The 24,650-nt window shown below is 46.8% G+C and overlaps 1 pseudogene; it reads right to left on the minus strand.

Moving 5' to 3' along the window:
• Nucleotides 1–10,106: 10,106 nt before the first annotated feature.
• LOC146341755 (vomeronasal type-2 receptor 26-like) lies at nt 10,107–14,143 on the minus strand (annotated as a pseudogene).
• Between the last annotated feature and the right edge of the window lie 10,507 nt (nt 14,144–24,650).

Consider the following 24,650-nt stretch of genomic DNA (forward strand, 5'->3'; position numbering starts at 1 on the left):
TGGCCGCCATTTGTGTCTGCAGGCCTGCACATTTCACAGGACTACGAATGCCTGGGTAGGATTTCAGGGGGAGGTGTGGAGCGCCTCCACCCCACTGCGGTTGCCACAAATCGAAATGGTAAGTGACTTTCAAAGATCCCTAGTTCCGCTCCTACTTGGATGGCCAATTCCAGAAGGTAGTGCTGGGGGATTATTGCTCTGTGCCATGGCAATTATGCCATGCAGTTCCACAGGGCTCTATTTTATCTCCCATGCTCTTTAACATCTACATGAAACTGTTGGGGAAGGTGTGGGCTGAGGTGCCATCAATATGCGGATGACACCCAGCTCTACCTCTCTTTCTCATCAAACCCAGGTGAGGCAGTGGCTGTTCTAAATCAGTGCCTGGACATGGTAATGGCCTGGATGAGGGCCAATAAACTGAAACTCAATCCAGACAACACAGAGGTACTGTTAGTCGGTGGTTCATTTACCTGGCTAAGTGATATTCAACCTGTTCTGGATGGGTTGCACTCCTCCTAAAGGATCACATTCGTAGTTTGGGGTGCTCTTGGACACAGAACTGTCACTTGAGGCACAGATGAACTTAGTGGCATGGAGCACTTTTTATCAGCTTAGGCTGGTGTACCAACTATGCCCTTATCTGGACAGAGATAGATAGCCTTGCTATAGTTATCCATGCTCTGATAACTTCTTACTGCAATGCGTTATATGAGAGGCTGCCTTTGAAAATGGTCCAGAAACTTCAGCTGGTCCAAATTGGGGCAGCAAAATTGTTAACAGGGACTGGCCAATAAGCTCATGTTATGCGAGTACTTTTCCAGCTGCACTGGCTGCCAGTCCATTTCTGGGCCCGATTCAAAGTGCTGGTATTAACATTCAAAGCCCTTAATGGCCTGGGGCCAGGTTATCTGAAGGATTGCCTCCTCCCATATGTGCCTGCCTGGACCTTAAGATCATCCTCAGTGGCCCTCCTCCATGAGCCCCTGCCAAAGGAAGTGAGGCAGGTGGCTACTAGGAGGAGGGCCTTTTCTGCTGTGGCACCCCGGCTGTGGAATGAGCTCCTAGTGAGGTTCGCCTAGCGCCTACATTGTATTCCTTCTGGTGGCAGGTGAAGACCTTTTTATTTTCCCAGGCATTTTAGCATTTCAGCTTTCTAGACTTTTAGCTTTGCTGTTTTAAATCCGTATTTTAAATCTCTGCATTGCTGCTAGGTTTTATTCTGGTTTTTTTCTGGTTGTATTGCTATACCAGGGTTTTAATGTTTTATATATGTTATATTGTTTTATTGTGTGCTCTTTGGTTTTAATTTTTTGTGAACCTCCGAGAGACCTTCAGCTATTGAGCGGTATAGAAATGAGACAGACAGACAGACAGACAGATATTTACGTAGCCTATGACAGCTAAAGCGGGAATGCAAATGGCATAGGGGATGCCATTTGTGTTCCTGTTTTAGCTGTCATAGGCTATGTAAATGTTTACGTAGCCTATCACGGATAAAACAGGAACGCAAACTTGCGTTCCTTATTTTGACATGTCTTAGTCTACGTAAACATTTATGTAGACTAAGACGGCGAAAATAAGGGGAACACAAATAGCGTAGACGCTATGCTATTTGCGTTCCCCTTATTTTTGCCGTCTTAGGAACGCAAAATAAGGAACGCAAATGGCGGCGCGTTTTTTCTTTCTTTTAAATCAGCCGTGATAGGCTACGTAAACATTTACGTAGCCTATCACGGCTGACTGCAGGGACGCAAATGGTGGTGGCTATGGCCGCCGCCATTTGCAGACCCGGCCAGCCAGGATTAGGGGGGGGAGGGATGGAGCGCCTCCCCCCCCCCGGCCAGAATTTCGAAAAGGTAAGTGACTTTCGTACATCCCTAATTAATAGAAGTATAGCTTCCAAATCCTGGGACGTACTAGTTTCCCTCTACTCAGCATTGGTTAGGCCTCATCTGGAGTACTGTGTCCAGTTTTGGGCACCACACTTTAAGAAGGATGCAGACAAACTGGAGAGGGTTCAGAGGAGGGCAACAAAGATGATCAGGGGACTGGAAACAAAGCCCTATGAAGAGAGACTGAAAGAACTGGGCATGTTTAGCCTTGAGAAGAGAAGACTGAGGGGAGAGATGATAGCGCTCTTCAAGTACTTGAAAAGCTGTCACAGAGAGGAAGGCCAGGATCTCTTCTCGATCATCCCAGAGTGCAGGACACAGAATAATGGGCTCAAGTTACAGGAAGCCAGATTCTAGCTGAACATCAGGAAAAACGTCCTGACTGTTAGAGCAATACAACAATGGAACCAATTACCCAGGGAGGTGGTGGGCTCTCCCACACTGGAGGCCTTCAAGACAAGGCTGGACAGCCACCTGTCAGGGTTGCTCTGACTTGGATTCCTGCATTGAGCAGGGGGTTGGACTCGATCGGCTTGTAGGCCCCTTCCAACCCTACTATTCTATGATTCTATGATTCTATGAAATGGTGGCAGCTACGGCGGCCACCATTTGTGTTCCTACCTATTGCTGTGATAGGCTACATATATATTTATGTAGCCTATCACGGCCTCCGCAGGGACGCAGTTGGCATCCCTGCTTTAGCCGTGATAGGCTATATAAATACTTACGCAGCCTATCACGGCATTCATGGGGAGGCGATTGGCGGCCGCAGATGCGGCCGCCATTCGCAAAGCACTGCCAATGGCAGCAGGTAAGCGCCATTCTGTGCCCATTTCATGGGTTGGGGGGTGGGGGGCTTTGCTCCGCCACAGATTTGGGGGGGGCAAATGCGCTGGCATTTGGCCTCCCTGGAATCCGTGGAGAAATTCTTTGCCATCCCTATCCAGCGGAGCTTTTCTGAGTGGTTCATGGCCAGTTACATTCTGGGCCAGGGGGAGAGACTGTGGAACCCTCAGTTGCACACTGTGACAAGGTTGCACAGTATTTTGAAGATAAAGTGGCTCAGATTCGTCATTAATTGGAAACCACGATTAATGCAGTTGCATTGGTACAGGCGTTCAGAGCACCGTCCGGTCCAGTTTTATTGGATGAGTTTCAGTTACTGAGGCCAGAGGATGTGGACAAGGTGCCTGGCCAAGTCTGATTGACCACTTGTGTTCATGACCCTTGTCCTTCATAGGGATGTTAGAGAATTTCACCACGGATCCTGGGGGGGTGAATTCCAGTGAATTTGCCCCCCCGGAATTCGTCGCAGAACGCAGCCGCTGACCCTCCACCCCGCGAAAGCCCCGCGAAACGGAGCCTAATTGGCTGCAGCTCCAGCTGTGGCTTTGGCTCCGGTGGTGGCGGTGGCGGCAGCAGCGGCTCTGGCTGCTGCCGGGCTGCTGCAGATGCAAATGGCGTCCTGAGTAGGGGATGCCATTTGCGTCCCTTTGGTAGCCCGTGATAGGCTACATAAATATTTACATAGCTTATGACGGCTAAAACGGGAACACAAATGGCATCCCCTATGACGGTTTGGATTTGTGGACCAAGTGCTTTTCTTATGGACAGTTTTACACTGCATGTTCCCATGTAAGCACACCTCATCTTTGTTTTTTGTTTTTTTAATTTTAGCACCCAATGGAAGAACAGCCATTATAGTGTACAAAGAAGGTCTCTAAAGTTTAATTTGTTTGTTGGGACCAAAAAAAGGGAATAGACTGTTCAATGTAATTGATTACAATAGACTATATATTAGGGATGGCGGAGAATTTCTCCATTAATCTCCAGGAGGCCGAATGCCAACACATTCGTCCCCCCAAAATTGGTGGTGAAATTCTCGGTGGCGGGTCCCGGCGGCAGTTCGGCGGAGTTTCGGCAGGGGCGGCGGCGGCGGCCGGTCTTCTTACCGGCTGCCACCACCGCCATTGCAAAATAAAAAAGGAAAGTAAAAAACCCCCAAAACACACACCCATGATAGGCTACGTAATGATTTACGTAGCCTATCACGGCTAGATTTCCAAAGTCAGCCATGATAGGCTACGTAAATCGTCACGTAGCCTATCACGGGTGACTTTGGAAAAAAAAAAAGCACATACGCAAATGGTGACACCCATGGGGCGCCGCCATTTGCATTCCTTAGTCTGGCACATCTAGTCTACATAAAGATTTATGTACATAAATCTACATAAAGATTCTACATAAAGGTTTATGTAGACTACGGCGAAAATAAGGGCAACGCACGGCTGACTTTGGAAATCTAGCCGTGATAGGCTACGTAAATCGTTACGTAGCCTATCACGGGTGTGTGTTTTCTTTTTTTACTTTACTTTTTTTTTTCGCAGCTGGGTAGACGGGGCGCTCCTCCCCGGCCTGAATTTCGGCAGCGAGGGATGGGGCGCCTCCCCCCCAGCCTGAATTTCGGCCGGGCGAGGCGGGGCGCCTCCCCCCCCGCCTGAACTTCGGGGGGAGAACCGAAGCGCCTCCCCCCCACTGCGAAGCAAGCTGCGGGACCAGGTAAGTCCCTTTTGTCCATCCCTACTATATATGTGGCATTGTCTGGTTATACAGAAAAGCACTCTAAAATTAATAGCAATTAGTAAAAAAAAGAAAGAAAGTGAAATTGGCTGAAACATACCATTAATACAATAGGCAGGCCTCTTTTTCACTTCAAGTTATAATTCTTCACCCTTCTCCATCTCCATTAAAACCAAGTTCACCATTTTGCGCACAATTCCAGGAAGAAAGGGAGCATTTGAATTGCCTGCTCCTTCCCCTTGTCAGGTGGATGCCTGAGTTGTGTCTAAGGAAATTAATCTGGGCAACGCTGGGTACTACAGCCACTCTATATACAAGGAAGTCCTTGTAATCATTTTAAAGAGTTATCTATATAGTCTCTATCTTTGGAAGACAATCTTACTCAGTCACGAGTGATCGCCATGATGATGTTCGTACAAGGAAGTGTTTGTCTGTACATAGGTCCTCAATGGACTTGAAAACCATACATCTGATTGTTATGATACTTCCAGGATTTGTTGCACCTCCATATGGGATGGCTTTAGGTTAGGGATGTCAGAGAATTCCGTGACAGATCTCGGTGAGGCCGAATGCCAGTGCATTCGGCCCCCCGAAATCCATTGTGGAATGGTCTGCCACCCCCCTGCCCCCCGCGGATCCCCCCGGGACGAGACTTACCTGGGGCGGATGTTCCGGATGGTGGCGGCTGCAGCGGCAGCTTCAGAGGTGGCGGCTGGTCTTCTGACCAGCCGCCGCCATTTGCAGTCTGTGTGTGTGTTTGTGTGTGTTTTAACATAGACGTGATAGGCTACGTAAAGACTTACATAGCCTATCATATCTGGGCTTTAAAAAAAAAGTGTACACAAATGGTGGCAGCCACGGCCACCGCCATTTGCATTCCTTATTTTTCGCCGTCCTAGTCTACGTCAATATTTACGTAGACTAAGACGAAGAAAAGAAAGGGGAACGCAAATAGCGCCCACTATGCGATTTGTGTTCCCGTTTCTTTTCTTCGTCTTAGTCAATGTAAATATTGATGTAGACTAAGATTTCGAAAAATAAAGAACGCAAATGGTGGCGGCCGTAGCCGCCGCCATTTGCGTACGCACTTTTTTTTAAAACCCAGACGTGATAAGCTACGTAAGTCTTCATGTAGCCTATCACGGCTGAATACAGGGACGCAAACAGCGGCGGCTACGGCAGCCACCATTTGCGTCCCTGCAGGCTGCCCAGTGGCCGGATGTCCAGCTGTGGGCAGCCAGAGCCGGCCGGCAGCTTCACAGCTTGGCCGCGGAGTGTAGCCGGCTGGTCAAGGATTCCGGGGAGGAGGGACGGAGCGCCTCCACCCCCACCGCGAATGAATCAGCAAAACGGTAAGTGACTTTCTTACATGCCTACTTTAGATATAATGAAAATTTCATCCCCCATCTTGAAACATAAGGGCGGCCAATCAAAAACTTTAAGGATTTACTGCTTCAATGTAACCGTTGGTTTGTATATCCTCCAAGACTGTGAAACCTAGACACCTGAAATTTGCCATGCAGACCCAGGGCTATTTGTAGGGGTGTACGAATCATTTACCCTGTTCCACTGCGACCATCCACTGTGGAGGGGAGGTGCTCCATCCCTCCCCCCAGAATCCTCCCCAGCCGGCTCTGCTTCATGGCAACTCCGCAGAGCTGCCAGGTGGGGCTGGCTGCAGCTGGACTTCTGGCCGCTGCCGGGCTGCGGCTGCAAATGGTGGCCACTATGCCAGCTGCCATTTGCATCACTGCCAAGCCATGATAGGCTATGTAAGTATCTACGAAACCTATCACAGCATGCAAATCGTGGCCGCTACGCCATTTGCGTCCCTGTCTTTTGCTGTGATAGGCTACGTAGATACTTATGTAGCCTATTATGGCAAAGAGCAGGGGCACAAATAGGGTAGTGGCCACCATTTGTGTCCCTGCCTTTTGCTATGATAGGCTACGTAGATACTTATGTAGCCTATCACGGCTTGGCAGGCATGCAAATGGCAGCCTGCATAGCGGCCGCCATTTCTGGCTGCAGTCCAGCAGCAACCGGAAGACAACCCGGAGCTGCCGGTGGCGGCAGAGCCACCACTGCCACCACCACCACCAGGTAGGCTCCATCCCAGGGGGATTCCGCAGGGGGGTGGTGAGGAGTGCTCTGTTCCACCACACACTCCGGGGGGCCGGATTCTAAAGAATCCGTCCTCAGTCCATGGCAGAATTCTCCAACATCCCTAGTTATTTGAGAGTGTACACCTAATGGTTGTTTCTTAAAACACATTACTTATAATTAATTTGAATGTGTATGTGAGGCTGCAGCCTGCAGTACCATATTCAGGCAGTACATGGCAGACAACCAGGACATAGTTCTGCAGTTCAGACAGTTTGAAGCTAGGAGGAAGTAGGCTGAGAGAAAGACTTATATGGCTGCCCCTCACCTCTTCTGCTGGGCAGCCACCCCCGGGGAATGAAGTGGGCAGACCCCTCCTTCAAGGGGCTATGGGGGTCACCATGGCAGGGGTTGTGCCTAGGGGCCAGCACAAGCATAATGTGTCCAACTCTGCCAGCTGCGTAACTTTGCTTGAAGCCTTCGCTGTATCAAACTACCTCCAGAACAATAGTCATGTGATAAAGAATTAGAACTAATGATTCTAATAACCCAACCTAACTTTTTTGATCTCTCTGACTGCTATCCCTGTTAGCTCCCACTTCTAAGTCAACTAATTCTCTCTCTGAGATACACCAGATTAACAGCCAACTAACAGCCAATTAACAACCTCAAGTTGAAAAGCTCAAAGTTTCTTTCAGTTGATGTTCAGGCAGAAGATGGAGGCAAATGTGTGAGCCATATGAGAAGGCAGGGGATTTTTTCAAATGTTGAATGTTTAATATGAGTGATAAGAGTTGGTGTCAGTTGTCAGGCCCCCTCTCCAGGGATAAATTTATCTCTAAGGGAGAATTTCCAAGTTGGATACTGGATACATCTTGTCTCTGCTGCACATGCTTGTACATGTGTGGTCATTTTACATGTTAGGAAGATTTATTATGGACGTATGGTAGGACAATTATGTTTTTCTAGTATATAATTAGCTACTCTATTTTATTCTAATTGTGTTTTCCTTTTCCTCCAAGAACCACAGTTTTCCCCATGTTTCTCCTCAAAGTAATCCTGTGAGGCAGGATAGGCTGAGAGGCAGTGACTGGGCCAGATCATCCAGTGAGAAATGGGAGGCATTTCATTTGCTGGTCCTCCTCAGGCAGCAAAATGTCCTGGACCAGCACTGGCTGTGTATGTATCTGTTAGTAAGATAGTAAGTCTCTTTCCTGAGTGTGTGTGTGTGTGTGTGTGTGTGACAGAAAGAGAGAGAGACCCCTATGTCATGTTTGTTCAAATGTTCTGTGTCTGTGCCATATACCCATAAAAGGGAAAGCTTGTGTTGAGTTCTCCACCATAAAAGAGATATTAGTCTTTTGCTTCCAGGCATGCATAGAAGAGAAACATATTTTTCCCCTTTTATTTTATGTTACTGTCTCTGTGTATGTACAAGTGTCGTGTGTGAGTTCAGTCCTGGGAACAGAGTACTGGGTCACTACAGACAGCTAGCCCCTCAGTCCATCATGACCTTAATCTGGCTATCGCTGTGTGGCTCTGAGGAAATCATCATAGGGTGTCATCATTAGCAAAGGCAAGTTTACGATTTTGTGTAGTTGTGTGACTTCTTCCCCCTCCCAACACACACACGCACATTTCACTGTGCATTTATGATCCTAAAGTGACTTGATTTTCTGCAGAATGGGAGTTGATGCTGGAACAGTTCCAAAGAAGTTCTTTTGTGTGGCTGTGTGATTTCCCCACCCCTTACTTGCATGTTCAAGTACATCTATTTCCCCTTTTTGAGGTATGGGATGGTAACTGTTAGTGATTCACAGACTACTCTGCCCATCCTTAGGGATGTACGAAAGTCACTTACCTTTCCGAAGGGTGACATTTGTGTGTGGGGGGAGGTGCTCTGTCCCTTCCCCCGAAATTCTCCCTGGCTGGCTCCGCTCCGTGGTGACTCCCCGGAGCCGCTGGACAGGGCCACCCCACAGCTGGACATCCGGCCGCTGGGAAACCTGCACAGAGATGCAAATGGCGGCCACCATAGCTGCCGCCATTTGTGTCCCTGTATTTTGCCGTGGTAGGCTACGTAAATATTTATGTAGCCTATCATGGCAAAAAAAAAAAGGAAAAAAAAGGAACGTAAATGGCGGCGGCTATTCTGTTTGTGCCACTGCTCTTTCCATGATAGGCTACGTAAATACTTATGTAGCCTACCATAGCAGCCTGGCAGGACGCAAATGGCTGCCGCCGCCAGAGCATCTGCCCCAGGTAAGCTTCGTCCAGGGGAGATTCCGATGGGTGGCAAGAGGTGGGAGGCCGTTCCGCCATGGGTTTTGGGAGGCCGAATGCCAGTGCATTCGGCCTAGGGATGTACGAAATTGCCCTTACCTGGCTCTGCTGGGTTCCACTTGGGGGGGGGAGGCACTCCGTCCCTCCCCCCAGAATCCTCGCCGGCCTGCTCTGCTCCGCAGGGATTCCGCGGAGCCACCGGCCAGCTCCGCCAGCAGCCGGACATCCGGCCGCTGGCTAGCAGGGACGCAAATGGCGGCAGCCGTAGCTGCCGCTGTTTGCGTCCCAGTAGTCAGCTGTGATAGGCTACGTAAATCTTTATGTAGCCTAACATGTCTGACTTTAAAACAAAAACAAAAACGTGTGTATGCAAATGGCGGCGGCTACGGCCACCGCCATTTGCGTTCCTTATTTTGGGCCGTCTTAGTATACGTAAATATTTACATAGAATAAGACGGCAAAAATAAGGTGAATGCAAATAGCGTAGCAGACGCTATTTGCATTCCCCCTTATTTTCACCGTCTTAGTCTATGTAAATATTTACGTAGACTAGACGGCCCAAAATAAGGAACGCAAATGGCGGCGGCCGTAGCCGCCGCCATTTGCATACACGTGGTTTTTTTTTTAAAAGTCAGACATGATAGGCTACGTAAAGATTTACGAAGCATATCATGTCTCCCCCCCGCAACACTGGAAATGGCGGTGGTGGCAGCTGGTCGGAAGACCAGCCGCTGCAACCGCCGCCGCCATAGCCGCCGCTGGAGCCGCCGCCGCCCGGAAGATCCGCCCCAGGTAAGTCTCATCCCAGGGGGGATCTGCGGGGTGGCGGGGGGGTGGCAGGCCGTTCCGCCACGGAGTTCGGGGGGCCGAATGCACTGGCATTCGGCCTCACCGTGATCCGTGGCGGAATTCTCTGCCATCCCTAATTTGGCCTCACTGAAATCCGTGGCAGAATCCTCTGCCATCCCTACAAATCTATGTCAAATACAGATAGATTTCAAGTTTAGTCAGAGTATGTATATGCAACTCCTTGTGCAGTATAAAGACCAAAGATACAACAGGTCTGTAGTCACCAGCAATGGCCTCAATCTGATTGTTGCTAGGTAGAAATTCTGATATACTCAGAAGGAAAAACATGCAACTAATTTGCATAGATCAGATCCCACATTTTTCAATATAATAGGCCCTGTTCAGGGGTGAAGTAGGACCACAATTTGTTATTCATAAGCAATTCAGACCAATTATTCACACATTTTGGAAAAAGAAAACGGTTTCTGGCATTCTTTGTTAGTTTTTTGTCCTTATTATTTGCTCCCTGATGTTCTGGTGGGGCCTGAACACTAAGATGTAGCATTTAGGAAAAAAGATGCAAGCCAGTAAGCCAGTGCTGGAAGTTAGGATAGAGAAGATCTCGACGGCCACCAGGTATTTCCCTTTGGTACTCAGATAGGCGGGAACAAAGGAGAGCCAAACGCTGCAAAAGACCAACATGCTGAAAGTGATAAATTTGGCCTCATTGAAACTGTCCGGCAACTTCCTGGCTGGAAATGCTACTGTGAAGCAGACAATGGCCAGAACACCCATGTAGCCCAGAACAGTGTAGAACATGGTGACTGAGCCTTCATTGCATTCTGCTACAATTTCCCCAGTCAGTGAATGCATGTCCATATCTGGGAATGGAGGAAATGTACTTAGCCAAATCAAGCCAATTCCTATTTGAATAAAGGAGCAGGAAATGACGATCAAATTGGCCACCCTTTTCCCTACCCATTTCCTCATCTTGGATCCTGGTTTGGTTGCCATGAATGCCAGAACCACAGTGATGGTTTTTGCCAAAAGAGCAGAAAGAGCAACTGAGAAGACGATGCCAAAAGCTGTTTGCCGGAGAAGGCAAGTCATCTTCTTTGGCTGTCCGATGAACAGCAAGGAGCAGAGGAAGCAGCAAAGGAGGGAGATGAGCAGGATGTAGGTGAGGCTTCGGTTGTTGGCTTTGACTATGGGAGTGTCCTGGTGCCTCACAAAGTTTCCAAGTATCAAAGCTGTGATCACAGCAAAAGCAACAGCAGAGAAAGACAATGAAATCCCCAAAGGTTCCTCATAGGAGAGATAGCTTATAACCTTGGGAATGCATTGATCCTGTTCTAAGTTTGAATAGTGATCTTCTGAACAATCAATACAAGAATCCATATCTGGAAAGAAAAAGTAGTGCTTTTTAAGGAGAGATAGAGAGCAGATGCAATCTGAGAAGACGGTAGAGGCCGTTAAAGTAACTTGTCTTGAATAGGGATGTCAGAGAATTCCACCACAGATCTTGGTGAGGTCGAATGCCAGTGCATTCCGCCCCTCGAACTCCATGGTGGAATGAAGGCCCCCCTGCCCCCCACCCCATGAAAGGTGTGCGAAACGGGACACCTACCTGCTGCCATTCGCGCTGACTTGTGAATGGTGGCTGCGTCCGTGATAGCCGTGATAGCCTATCACGGCTAACGCAGGGACGCCATTTGCATCCCTGCGGAAGCCGTGATAGGCTGTGTAAGTGTTTTGCCATGTATTTTGCCGTGATAGTCTATGTAAATATTTATGTAGCCTATCACAGCAAAAAAAAAAAGGCAACACAAATGGCAGCAGCTACAGCAGCTCCCATTTGCGTTCCCTTTTTTTTTTGCCGTGATAGCCTACGTAAATATTTACGTAGCCTATTACGGCAAAATACAGGGACACAAATGGCAGCGGCTATGGCAGCCGCCATTTGTGTCCCTGCAGGCTGCCCAGTGGTTGGATGTCTGGCTGCAGGCGGACCTGGCCGGCGACTCTGTGGAACCTCCACAGAGTGGAGTCAGCCGAAGAGAATTTCAGGGGGAGGGACGGAGTGCCTCCCCCCACCACGAATGTCACCCTTCAAAAAGGTAAGTGACTTTCGTACATCCCTAGTCTTGAATTATTCATATATCCTATCCCTATCAGATAGCATTGCCAAAATACATCTGCCTTAATCCAAGTCTGGAAAACAAAAAACAAAAAATAAAATAAATATGCCTCTGATATGAGAGAGAACATGGTGCTTCATGATTTATTATGGTAATGCATGAACTCTGAGCCAAGATGTCTGCGTTTAAATCTCACCTGTGCACCACATGCTCACCCAGAAGCCTCTCTCTCTCTCTCTCTCTCTCTCTCTCTCTCTCTCTCACACACACACACACACACACACACTTAAGAACATAAGAGCCATGCTGCATCAGACCAAGGGTCCATCTATTCCAGCATTCTGTTCCCACTATGGCCAACCAGATGCCCGAATGAGAAGTCCACAGGCAGGACATGAGTGCAACAGCACCCTCCCACCCATTTTCCCCAGCAACTGGTGTTGCTTTCTCTCTATCTGGGCATCGCTACACCAGCATAAAATCCTGCATTTAAAATGGGGCTTTCTGCTTCCATTTCAAATTCAGGATCACTTCGACTCCCTTTTTCACGTGCTTCCTTTTCCCCCAACCCTTTTCCCTACTTCTCACGATATCTGAGTCTTCCATTCTCTTTCATTGACCTCATTCCTTTTCTTGCCATGTTTACTTTTTTCACAGAGGGAACTCGAGCAGAAGACAACAGGGTAATTTGATAGCTCATTATCTGTGATGTATTTAAAAACAGAACAAAGGGCATTTAATGATGATCACGGTGTCATGTAAAGAGCCTGCAAGCTTCTGTGAAGGAGCAATCGCAATCGCAGGACAAAAGCCCGGTGTGAAGCAGCCCTCTCTCTCTCTCTCCAACGGCAATGCCACTGCCTGATGTAGGCAAGCAAAGACTGCTCCCTGTCAAACTGCTACCACTGCCCCTGCCCCTGTTTTTCCCACCAATCACTCATGACATCCTTCTCCCCTTCCCGCTCAGCTTACTTGGTTCCAGCAGCAGTATCCTATTGTAGAATCTTCACTCCCGCTAGATTCTAGAGTGCCAGACACAGCAGAAGGCTCCCACCATTTTGAACCCTCCAAAAAATGCAGTCCCCAGCAAACATGAGCAGGAACTCAACTCCAAAGCAGGATGGCAGTGGTGGCTGGAAGGTGAGGAAGGAAGGCAGTGTGTGTGTGGGGTGGGGGGTGGGGATGCTCATTGCACCACCCCTTCCATCCTGCCAACTGTGGCAGGAGGCTTACTGAGCCTGATGGTACCGCTGGTCTTGGGTATTGTGCTTAACTGGGTTTGATTTCTTTTAGAAGGAGGAGGCTTATGGCATTGCAGGCTTATGCATTTTGAAATAGTTGCATGTAATTTACAAATACATAGATTGAATAGAGGTGAAAGAAAACACTCCAATAGCAGCCCTGCCTTTCCCACATCAGATCTCCAGAGAGGGAGATCTGGGAGATCCCCCAGTGCTTCAGAGTTTATAGGTCATGTCACACTCATTCCCATTCTCTATCTTTTGTCTTCCCAAAGTTCTTCTGCTGTTTCCCACTCACACCTAGCTTGCCCCCACCTTGCTGGAGGGGGCAAATAAGGATGAGTCATCTTCTCTAACCATCTCCAAGCCCTCCTGGGGGATTGTTGTTCAAATTACTTAACAGAAGGTGTACTTGGAAACTTTGCCTCTTACTATTAAGGAATATGTCTGGTCATTCTGGCCCCATTAATCTTGCCAGGTTATCAGAATTAAGGCTATCTCATCTTGGGTTAAACTCAAAAAAGCCAGGAAATTGGAAGCTAAGGGTGATGATTTGTCTTTCTGCCTGTTGTCTATCCACATATAAGAGTGTATAGCAAATTTTACACAGACACTATAATCCTTTCCCCTGGCTCAGCTCCTAGAGCCAGCATATGGCGTTGTTTCTTTTTATTTTGTATTATGCAAGAAACATTGAATTACTGGACTCCCAGAGAGTCTGCCCTTTTACTGGATGACACAGCACTGTGTTCTTTGTCAGTAGCTGGCTATATATATCTTCCTTCTTTCCTTTACGTATGAAGCACATTTCCAACTGAAAGAAACCATCAATCCAATGTTTAGACTAGTGTCAAAATGTGTGACCAAGCATACCTAGGTCTGAATGTAAAAGAGAGGTCTGCATTCTTGCATAACAAGACCTCTTCCTATAGCCACATTTTCAAGGATCAGTAACATTTTCTTACTCCTTCCAGACCAAAGGCCATACACATTTTTGTTACACTGGTTTTGCTGGATATGGTATGAGATGCAGTATGCTTGACATCTATGAAGAACCATGATTCCTACCGGTCTGATCAGAAATTTTCCCTTGAGGACAGAGGGCACAATCATAGCAGCAAAATGGCTCCCCTTCCTTCTTTTTCCTGATGTGGCCAGGATGGCAGTTGTCATTACACACAGAAATGGGCAGCACCTAATCAGAAACATCAGTGGAGAATGGACAGCACTGAGAAAAAGATGTTTTGATCATTATGGTTTCACTTGTGGTTGTAAAGTATCACGGTGTTCTAAATTGGATAGATGCTTAGGCCCTTTTAGAGCCCAACAGATCCCTGGCATGGACCCAGCTTGGCTTGCATTTGCAAGCCGAGCTGCATAGTTCCTGCCACTCAGGAACTTTAGTGGGGGAGGGGTTGTGTGAAGTCGCAGGCGGATTACTGCCAAATCCTGGCCATGACTAGCACAATTTGCACAACATCGCAGCTTAGACCATTTGTAGCTGTGATTTTATGCAAATTGTGCTATTTCTGGCTGTGATTTTGCGCAAGTCAGGATTTGTGCAACCCTCCCACCAAAAAATCTATGAGTTAGCTTGACTCATTGCATGCCGAATCAGGCCAACTCAGGAATGCGCCGCAGTACAGGGGCCTGAGTGACTATGTCGATGGCCTGTAGCACTTCACCATGTCACAGTGCAGCAAGATCTGGGCCACCCACCTCATGCCCCGAGACAAAGTCCAAAAGAAGTGTGAGCCCGGCCCATTGCATTAGGTCAATGTCAAACTGAGATGACCCCATAGTTGTCGTAGAGGACATGAAGTCTTGATCTGGTCCTGTTAAGGCAGCTGCAGCGTAGATGTTCAATTCCTCCAGGACCATACTTCTAGGGTTCTCCAACAAAACATCTGAGTAGGGATGTATGAATCCCTTGCCTTGTTCCATTCCAGGGATCCGGGGTGGGGGGGGAGGTGATCCATCCCTCCCCCCAAAATCCTCCCCAGCGAGCTCTGCTCCGCAGCAAGGCCGTGGAGGCGCTGGCCAGGGCCCGCAGCAGCCAGACTTCCAGCTGCTGCCGGGCTGCTGCGGCTGCAAATGGCGGCCATCGTGGCGGCCGCCATTTGTGTCCTTACATTGGGCCATGATAGGGTATGTAAGTATTTACGTAGCCTTTCACTGCAAAGAGCAGGGGCGCAAATGACATAGCGGCCTCCATTTGTTCCCATGCTCTTTGCTGTGATAGGCTACGTAAGTATTTATGTAGCCTATCATGGCCCAATGCAGGAATGCAAATGGCAGCCACTACGACGGCTGATATTTGGGGACACAGCAGCCCGGCAGTGGCTGGAAGACGAGCCACTGCCGCCGCTGCTGCTGCTGCAGCCGCATATACCACCAGGTAGGTCTGTCCTGGGGGGATTTCGGGTAGTGGCGGTGGGTGGTTAGTCCGTTCCGCCACGGACTCCAGGGGGCCCGATTCCAAAGAATCTGGCCTCACTAGAGTCCGTGGTGGATTTTTTCCAACATCCCTCCATCTGAGACCCCTCAGTAGGGATGTACGAATTGTGTACCTTCCGTGCCGCTTGACTTCCGCAGTTTGCGGCCAGTGCTCCGTACCGTCTTTCGCAAGCCCCCGGAATTCTCCTCTTTTTTTTCTGCTCCGAAAGTTACGAAGATAAATCTGTACCGACAGCCATAACAGCCGTAATTCTGGATAACATCCGTAAGAAAGGCTATTTTTCGTAGATATTTATGTATTTTTTTCCCCTCCCCTGAGACGTGCAGTAATTACTTTCAGCCAAAGCACTTCCTCCTCCTCGGGGCTTCCCAAAACAAAGCTGCCCTAGGTGTGCCTGAGCAATGCACTCTTTGTTTAAAGCAACGCAGAAAGAAAGAAAGAAAGAAAGAAAGAAAGAAAGAAAGAAAGAACCTTTTAAAATGGCCATGCCAGTCAAGAGCCCTGCATGAGTATTATTCCCCCTGCTAGGCTTTCTATTTCCACATCCAGCCTTGTTGGTGATATGGTGAGGCTAAAATGGAGAGGTGAACCAACTCTGTGCATGTCTGCTCAGAAGTAAGTCTTGCTGAGTTCAATGCAACTTACTCCTACACATGTCAGCACCCCACTTGCCCCCAGCTCAGCTTTGTATTTCCACATCCAGCTCATTAGCAAACCTCCAGTTAGTTATCTCACTGGGTGACTTTGGGCTGGACTCTAACCACTAGATCATACTTCTGTTATGAAACTCATGAAGAACAAGAGACAGTATAATGGAAAGTTCTTTCTGAAGCAGTCACACTTCACTTGTACAAATGCAGCATGAAGGGAAAGATCAGCAACCTTCTCTTTGTTTGAATAAAAAGCACACTCTGCACATGCTCAGGGAATGGACAAAATGAGGAATAAATGTACCAGGGAATATGAAGAACTATATTCTTCTATTGTGTGTGTGTGTGTGTGTGTGTGTGTGTAATCTCCCTCCATCCAGGTATTCCCTGGATTCCCCCCCCCCCATTCACCCAAGGGTCTTCTGAGATAACTAACAGGAGGTTTGCTAATGAGCTGGATGTGGAAATACAAAGCTGAGCTGGGGGCAAGTGGGGTGCTGACATGTGTAGGAGTAAGTTGCATTGAACTCAGTAAGACTTACTTCTGAGTAGACATGCACAGAGTTGGTTCTCCTCTCCATTTTAGCCTCACCATGTCACCAACAAGGCTGGATGTGGAAATAGAAAGCCTAGCAGGGGGAACAATACTCGTGCAGGGCTCTTGACCGGCATGGTCATTTTAAAAGGTTCTTTCTTTCTTTCTTTCTTTCTTTCTTTCTTTCTTTCTTTCTTTCTTTCTTTCTTTCTTTCAACAGTGTTGATTTAAACAAAGAGTGCATCTCTCAGGCACACCTAGGGCAGCCTTGTTTTGGGAAGCCCCGAGGAGGAGGAAGTGTTTATGCTGAAAGTAAACAGAGATGGAGGATTTCAATTGAAAAAGGACACCCACAAACATGGTGGTGTTGAGCACAATTCATTAAAAAAAAAAATCTTACGTATTTATTATCGGAATATACTACCTTGCGTTTTTATTTACGAAAATTTTGCAACTCTGTGCAGATGACAAAAAAAAAGCCTCATGACTGCTGGCTCCGCAGGACCTCGTGGTGCTGTTCCGCAGAGGATTCCGTGGCACAGACTGAAGGGAAGTCGATCCCATTTCAGTCCGTGGCAGAATTCTCTGACATCCCTACCCCTCAGCCAGCTTGGTCGGGGAAGACATTGGGCAGCAGCTTGGGCAGTTCCCCAATAGCATCCCCAATCTTTCTCTTTGCCCAAGACAAGGAAGGCTCTCACAGTCCAAACTAAGGTGGAGGATTTTCCCAGTGATCAACATGAAACAGTTATGGTTAAAGGTCACCACCCCCACCCTCATACTTGTTTTTCTACCCTGTGTGTGTATGTGCATGTGTGTTTTTGTATCACACCATCAATCAGGTGTCGCTCTCCTCTATAGGGAATTGCTGTGGTACCCCTTATGATATGTAAAAAACCGTTCTGTTGTGCCAGTGCATGTATGCTTTAGGTGCATGTATGTGCCATGGCTGAGCCAACACAGCTCTCCCTGCTTTGCCACCTTATTAGGTGGCTGGGAAATGGGGGTGGGGGTCCATGTTTTGTTCTTTTTTAAAAATCAACCAAAACCAACACCTGCACAGAACAAACTATGGTTTGCGAGTGACATGTGTGATAATGGCACATATATACTTGTGGCAGGCAGCACACATATATCAACAGGACATGATGGGGGAGTACCTTCAAAGGCAGCAGTGGCAGAGGGCAGGGGGAATTTGAATGTTCTTTAAGAAAGCCTGAACTTCCCAAGCTGTTCAAGGAAAGTGTGTGTGTGTGTGTATGTGTGTGTGTGTGTGAAAGAGGGAGGGAGGGAGGGAGGGAGGGAGGGAGGGAGGGAGTTGGGTTGGTGGGTTTGGGATGAAATTATTTGGAGGTGTTATAGCAGTTAGAAGCAATCTGTTTGTATCGGAAGCCCTAGGCATGCATTCACTGGATGGTGTGTAGGGGTAATGTGTGGAGTGGGATATGGGCACGTATGTACGCCCTGTCCCCAGTGTCACTGCAGGTCCGTTTAGGCCTTCATGTATTGAGCACAAAAGTCAGAATAGGTCTCAGCAAGCACATTCCTTTTTGGCAATGTAAGTCAGGCCTGTCTCATTCAGAGTGGGACCACAGCAGGGGGGTAGGGGGAAGTGTTAAAGTCCCCTAGGTGTCTCAAGGCTAGTGTCCCAATCTGTCTAGTAATGTATGGCCTGATGTTGTGAAGTCACATCCCATAAATAACGGAAAACACATTGAACCAGAATGTCCTTGATTTCCTCTGCAAACTCCTTTGAAAACATGGAAGTACTTGCAGCATTGTAGCTCCAGAATGACACTCCACATGCATGACAAACCTTCACAAGCATTTGCTGCCATAGGTTGTAATGGGACAAAAAATCCTTAATAGTTGTTAACCACTGGTCAGAACCTCGCCAAACCAAAGAAAGGCACGCCTCAGCTAGGAATGTGCGAACCCACCCCAGCTTGGGTTCTCCGGGAGCCCGCTGAAGCACCACCCTTTCTTGCTTCCCCCCGGACCCGTGTTCGGGCCGCCCACAAGCTCGGCAGGCTGCCAGGACTCACCGTGATCCTGTCCAGTGAGCACCTGCCATTTTCCCGCCTTTGGTTTCTGCATAAAAAAGGAAGTTTAAAAAATGTGAATTTTTAAATATGCACAGTTTGGGGCCAGGAAAGCTTAATATGTGCAATATTAGTGGCATTATACCTCTAATATTGCATGTAGTAAGTTTTTCTGGCCCCAAACTGCACATTTTTTAAATATGCACATTATTTAAATTTCCTTTTTTATGCAGAAACCAAAGGCAGGAAAATGGTGGGCGCTCACCTGACGGGCTCACAGTGAGTCCGGCAGGGTGCATGCAAGGGGCAAGTGAGGACAGTGTCTCGGTGGGCACAGTCCAGGGATCGTGGGGGGGGGGCATGGACTCTCGGACCCAGTTGGGTTCCCGCAACATCCCTAGCCTCAGCAATCCTGAATAAATACATCAATAGATTTTAGCAAAATTTCGAAGTTATATATGAAATGCCATGATGAAATAGGGGAAAAGTGTAAATGTGTCATTTTTCAGCAGATTTCACTCCTTGTACCTGTGGAAATTTTTTATCACAAGTCTCTACAATTGCAGACCTCATCAGGTAGAAAGTGGATATCATGTATCACTTTTTTTTAATCAGTAGAATTTTGAGGCTTATACTGGCGGAACTTTTTGGTGTATGACTCACCTTCAATAAAAAGGCACTCCCGCGACTCTTTAATTTATATTATGTTTCTTTTATTGTACACGGCCTGGTTATGTTGGACAGGAAAGGTGGTGTAAAGTATTTTGAAACAATCAAGTTGTGCTACATCTGGCAAGATCCTTGCTGTCTCACCTGCTTGAACGTCCTAGGCCACACGATGCTTTTATCATGGACTGTTAACTTTTTTCCAGGAGGAGCTGCTGGATTGAACATTCCCACTTTAACTCTCAGAAAGGATTGATTTGGGAAAATTACCCAGTTTGTAACATCGAATCCTGTGACTGCTTCTCCATTTTCATCAAACTCTACTGCCTCCCCTGCACTGTTGTTGAATGAGATGCCCCTCAGAAAAGGATGGAGCTAAATTCAAAGACAAAAATGCACAAATGGACAACAAAGTATTTTCATGATCACGCTGACAAGTACCTATCCTAGGAAGGTTGAGAGTATTTTACATCAGTCTGGGTCTTGCTTCCTCACTACTTTACTGTGGCTAGATGGATTCATGGATACAAAACCTTTCCCTTGGGAAGAGTTCTCTGCCCCATTTCCTAAGCAGGTAGAAATAGAAATTTGTGGCAGATCATTTTGGGTAACTGGGAATTATGGTATGCCCCTCACTCCATTTTGACTTAATGTGCCCCTCTGGAAAAAATAAGTTACTGACCAGGATTCTATAGAAAAGGGAAAGGAGATGGAAACAACAAGCAAAATGATATCTATTAACCTTAACCTTAAACCTAATAACTCCTATGCATGACTTTAAGAAATGCTCCATTGAGAGGCTGGGAAGAGCTTCATGTGTAACTTCTGAGGCTTTTAATGTAAAGAGGACATAATACCACTGGCACTGGTACCAGCTTGCCCCCTACACAGCCACCTCCCTATCTAAACAAAGAAAAGATGTGGCTTTGATTGGAAATACCTGCCATGCCAGCACATTCCAGGAGACCAGCTTTCTTCCAGAGTCCCATAATTTGTGTTTGGATCTTGATATATACATGGAATATAAAGCATGTGCCACAGCAAGGGCAGCATTGTAAACATTGTAGCTGTGACCAGTCATACTCATTTCAAAAAAAGTTCCAGGAAGGCTCTCCAGTTTCTCATCCGTGCTGCAGTCTTTCTTCAACACTCTACTCTCGCTGGATGTTTTCAATGAACAGTTAAAGGCTTTCTCCCAAAATACCTTGATGAAGCCATCTTCTCTGGCCCAGGAAGGATTTACACTCTGAAGAAATTGCTTGAATCCTAATGGGTCCTTTGAGTGGACTGCAAAGGATAGCATGCCATGCAAGGTTTGTATATCGTGACCTGGTTCAATGGTGCTTGTTGTGAAATCCCAATATGTTGTCATAATCCATAACTTACTTATTGGTGAATCCAGGCCTGCTCTCTGAATTAACAAGCTTATTGTAATTATAAGTGGATTTGCAGTATCAGCAAGAAATACATTGGCTTTGCTTTCCATGAAAGCTGAATGTCCTTCCAATTCACTATGTGATGACCATGCCTTTCCCCCACGTTTTCCAAAGGTTGTCATTTTTTCTATAAAGGTAACACAGATACCTCCCTGTGAAAGCATTGGCAGTAATTTTTGCAAACGCCATTCTGCATGCATATTATCCATAGTAAAGAGCCCAATCCATGTCCAGTTGAAATGCACAAGTAACTGGACAAGCCCAATGTACTGATGAGCATCATTTGGGACCATCTGATACAAAGTACGAGATAGTGCTTTGTCACCCCAGGCTGGGGAAAAAGGTCCAGTTGTGAGCTGAAATAGAATGCAGAGATATTTTATGAATGGAATAACATCTGTATGGGAGTGGTATGTGCAATGAAAAAAGTGCTAGCAAATCCTGATTGGGTAAGATGCCTATATGGATAAATATGGACTATAACTCTAATGCTTCAGATGAGATTTGACATAAATGTGGATGGTCAAAGAAATGGCTCATGTAAATCATTGCTGACATGCTAGTTGAATGTTCAGGAAGTTTTAAACATTGTATTTATAGAGCAGCATTTATAGAACTTATAGCAGGGGCCGCGGTGGCTTAGTGGTTAAGACGCTGAACTGCAGACTGGAAGGTCGGCAGGTCAGCAGTTCGAGACCCGAGTGCTGCGTGACGGAGTGAGCTCCTGGCTTCAGTCCCAGCTCCTGCCAACCTAGCAGTTCGAAAGCAAGAAATTGCAAGTAGATAAATAGGTACCGCCTCAGCGGGAAAGGTAACAGCGTTCCGTGCACCTCGGTGTTCACTCATGCTGGCCACATGACCACGGAAGCGTCTTCGGACAGCGCTGGCTCTTCGGCTTAGAAAGGGGGATGAGCACCACACCCTAGAGTCGGACATGACTGGTTGGGGACACCTTTACCTTTTATTTATAGAATCAGATTGATTCAATTATTTGTGCGTTGAAGAGATTTTTAGGATGCACTTCCCTAAATGTATGGGGGAAGTAAGCTACAAGAAAAAGCTAAGAACATCATCACAAAGTGATTTTCCACAGAGTGGACCTAACCCATTCAGTCAGCCAATTCACATTACATGCTGGAATGGAGGGCTGGCCCAGCCATGACACAGGGTGAGGTGCTTGCATCAGGGGATGAACTGGGGTGAGGAGGTAATTTCACCACTCTACTTGGCTCCCTTTATCACCTCCCCTACAAGGAGGGCCCACCTTAGTGTCCTCCAGTGGGTGCTCTGTAGAACCCACTCAGCCACTCTCCTACCTTGGCATTTGCTGTGTTGGGAGAGCAGTCTGCAGGGCTCTCTAGAGCATCTGCCTGTCCTCTCCTTCACTCATCCCAAGGACACAGAACAGGTGGCCACAGAACTCTTGGGAGACCCGAGTGAGCTCCTGCAACAACTGTGTGAACTCCAGGGAGAGCCCCATAGAGCCTACATGCAAGCAGCAAATGTAAAGGTAAGGGGGGCACAGGATGGGGAAATGGGATGATGTTGCATCTACCTTACACAGGACCTGCTGGAATACTTGGGCAAATAAAAACATATTAGCCTGGAACCGAAAAGACAGTAGAGTTGTCTCCTGGTGTCCCTCCCTGTGGTGGCCCGGGGAGGAGGAGGCATTCAGTAAACAAGGTGGCTTGACAGAAAAGTGCTTTCCTTAGCTCCACCTTTCTTATTTCAGATGGTGGGAGGACCTTTAATGAGAAAGAAACACAGTGTCTTTGCAGGCTTATGTAGCAGGCACCACTCCTTTAGCTGCCCTGGTCTTCACTTCAGCCACGTAGGGTTCTATAGTTAAGATTCAGTACATTGAATTCTGCCTGGAAATAGACTGTGTTCAATGGAAATGGCATTGAACACAGTCAATGTTGCTGTTAAGGAGTCTGTGACTGGAGTATATTGCACTAGCTGTGACTCATCTGCTCTGGCTTCCTGTTCACCTCTGAGGCCAATTCAAAGTGCTGGTTTAACCTACAAAGCCCTTTGTGGCTTGGAGTCTCAGTACTTCATGGAACACCAATTCCCTGATGTGCCCACCCATGGCCAAAGAGGCCCTCCTCCGTGTGTCCCCTTTTTCTGAGCTTTGGGGTGGTGGTGGCCTTCTTGGTGATGCCACCAGGTTTCATGCTGCCCTCCCAAGGAAAGATCACCTGCTGTCAAAAATGTATCACCTTCAGTCACAGGTTAAGGCTTTTTTTGTCCTTTTAAATCAATGATTTCTAATCTCTATTACATTTTTTAGGGTTTAGCTTTGGTATTATGTGGTTTTAGACCGTCATTTCTGTTGTGTTTTATTATGTTTACTTTTGTAGTACTTCCTCTCATACTGGTTTTGCATTGTCTTTCTGTTGTTTTTATATGGATGTTTGCTGCCTTCCTCTGGAGTTTTGTTACATGTTATTGCATCATTGTCTTTCTTGTATGACACCTCAGGAATTCATTTGACTGAATATAAATACAAAGAATCACAATCATAATCATAATAAAAGGACCTGGAAAGATATATTTAGTGTGATGATGTCCCATGATAAACCCAGATGCTAACTAACTGAAGATTCTGAGAAGTCTTTGAAGGTAGCCCCACATACATTGCATTATAATATTCCAACCTAGAGGTTGGTAGTGCATTGAGATCAGTGGCTGGGCTATTTCTGTGTAGGAGATATTCAGTGTATGCCACAGAACAGAAGTGTGCATTCATTTGAAAGAAAGAAAGAAAAAGAAGCGTGAAACAGATGTATCCATAAGATTTTCAGTGTAACAATAATTAAAAAGGAAAGAAAAGACAACAATGAATGTGAAAAACCAATGCATTCATTTTCATTTTCATATTCATTATTTTACATTTGTTTTTGAGCAATCTGCATGCAATCTGCCCTGGGGGAATAATAGGTAACTTGGATGGAAAAGACCAAAGTTACAAGCAGGAGAAACAGGCCAGTCCAGTCCAGTCCCGCCCCCCCCCCCGCCTTGTCTTGCTATCAGTAGCATGGCAGTGGGGGTAGGGATGTGAAGGCTTAGGGGAAAAGATGGAAATATTCAGGAAAAAAGCTCGCCTTTTTTTTATCCAAGAAAATGGAAAATCACCAGGTTTTGGATCATGAAATATTTCCTTTTAGAATTATGACTACAGTGTTGAAGAAAAGGTATTCATATATTGCTACCTGGTCATTACTCTCCCAAAATGTTTTCTAAAATCTATGTAATTGGGCAACCTTGAGAGGAAGCCCAGAAATGTTATCTTTCTGAAAATGTTGAACCCTTAGTGGAGGGATTATTTTACAAAATCATCTCTATATAATTCCTAGCACAGTTATTTCCACCATTCCATATTAAAATTATTGACCTAATATAATTTTGTCTAAACTAATAGAATGTATGAACAGTTAGGAATGCTCCAAGACTCCCAACATGTCACTAGGGTCGCTATATTATAATATGTGAAGGAAATGTGTTTTCTTGATGGTTTGGGTTTTGTGCTACCGGGTTCTGTGTTTCTTGGCTTAGGGGACAGTGGTGCAGCTAGGGTTGGACTTCAGTGCCTGTGTGCCTTCCTGTTTTGTTTGCTATAACATACCAGGAATGTAGAGCCAGTTGTGAATTATGGAAAGGTGAGGAGGGGAGAAGGGAGGTGTCAGTTTTATGCTAATTAGCCATCATGGCTGTCAACCCAACACCCTCCCCCCCCCGTGCATCAGATCATTAAGTCCAAGGTCTGCAATTATGGACCTGCAGGGCTGGCTGGTGGCAGGCAACACTTTGCCTGTGGTCACCACTGTG

Source organism: Heloderma suspectum, chromosome 6 (genome assembly GCF_057233095.1).
Source record: "Heloderma suspectum isolate Gila_16-S chromosome 6, 16-S_ref, whole genome shotgun sequence".
NCBI classification, from domain to species: domain Eukaryota; kingdom Metazoa; phylum Chordata; class Lepidosauria; order Squamata; family Helodermatidae; genus Heloderma; species Heloderma suspectum.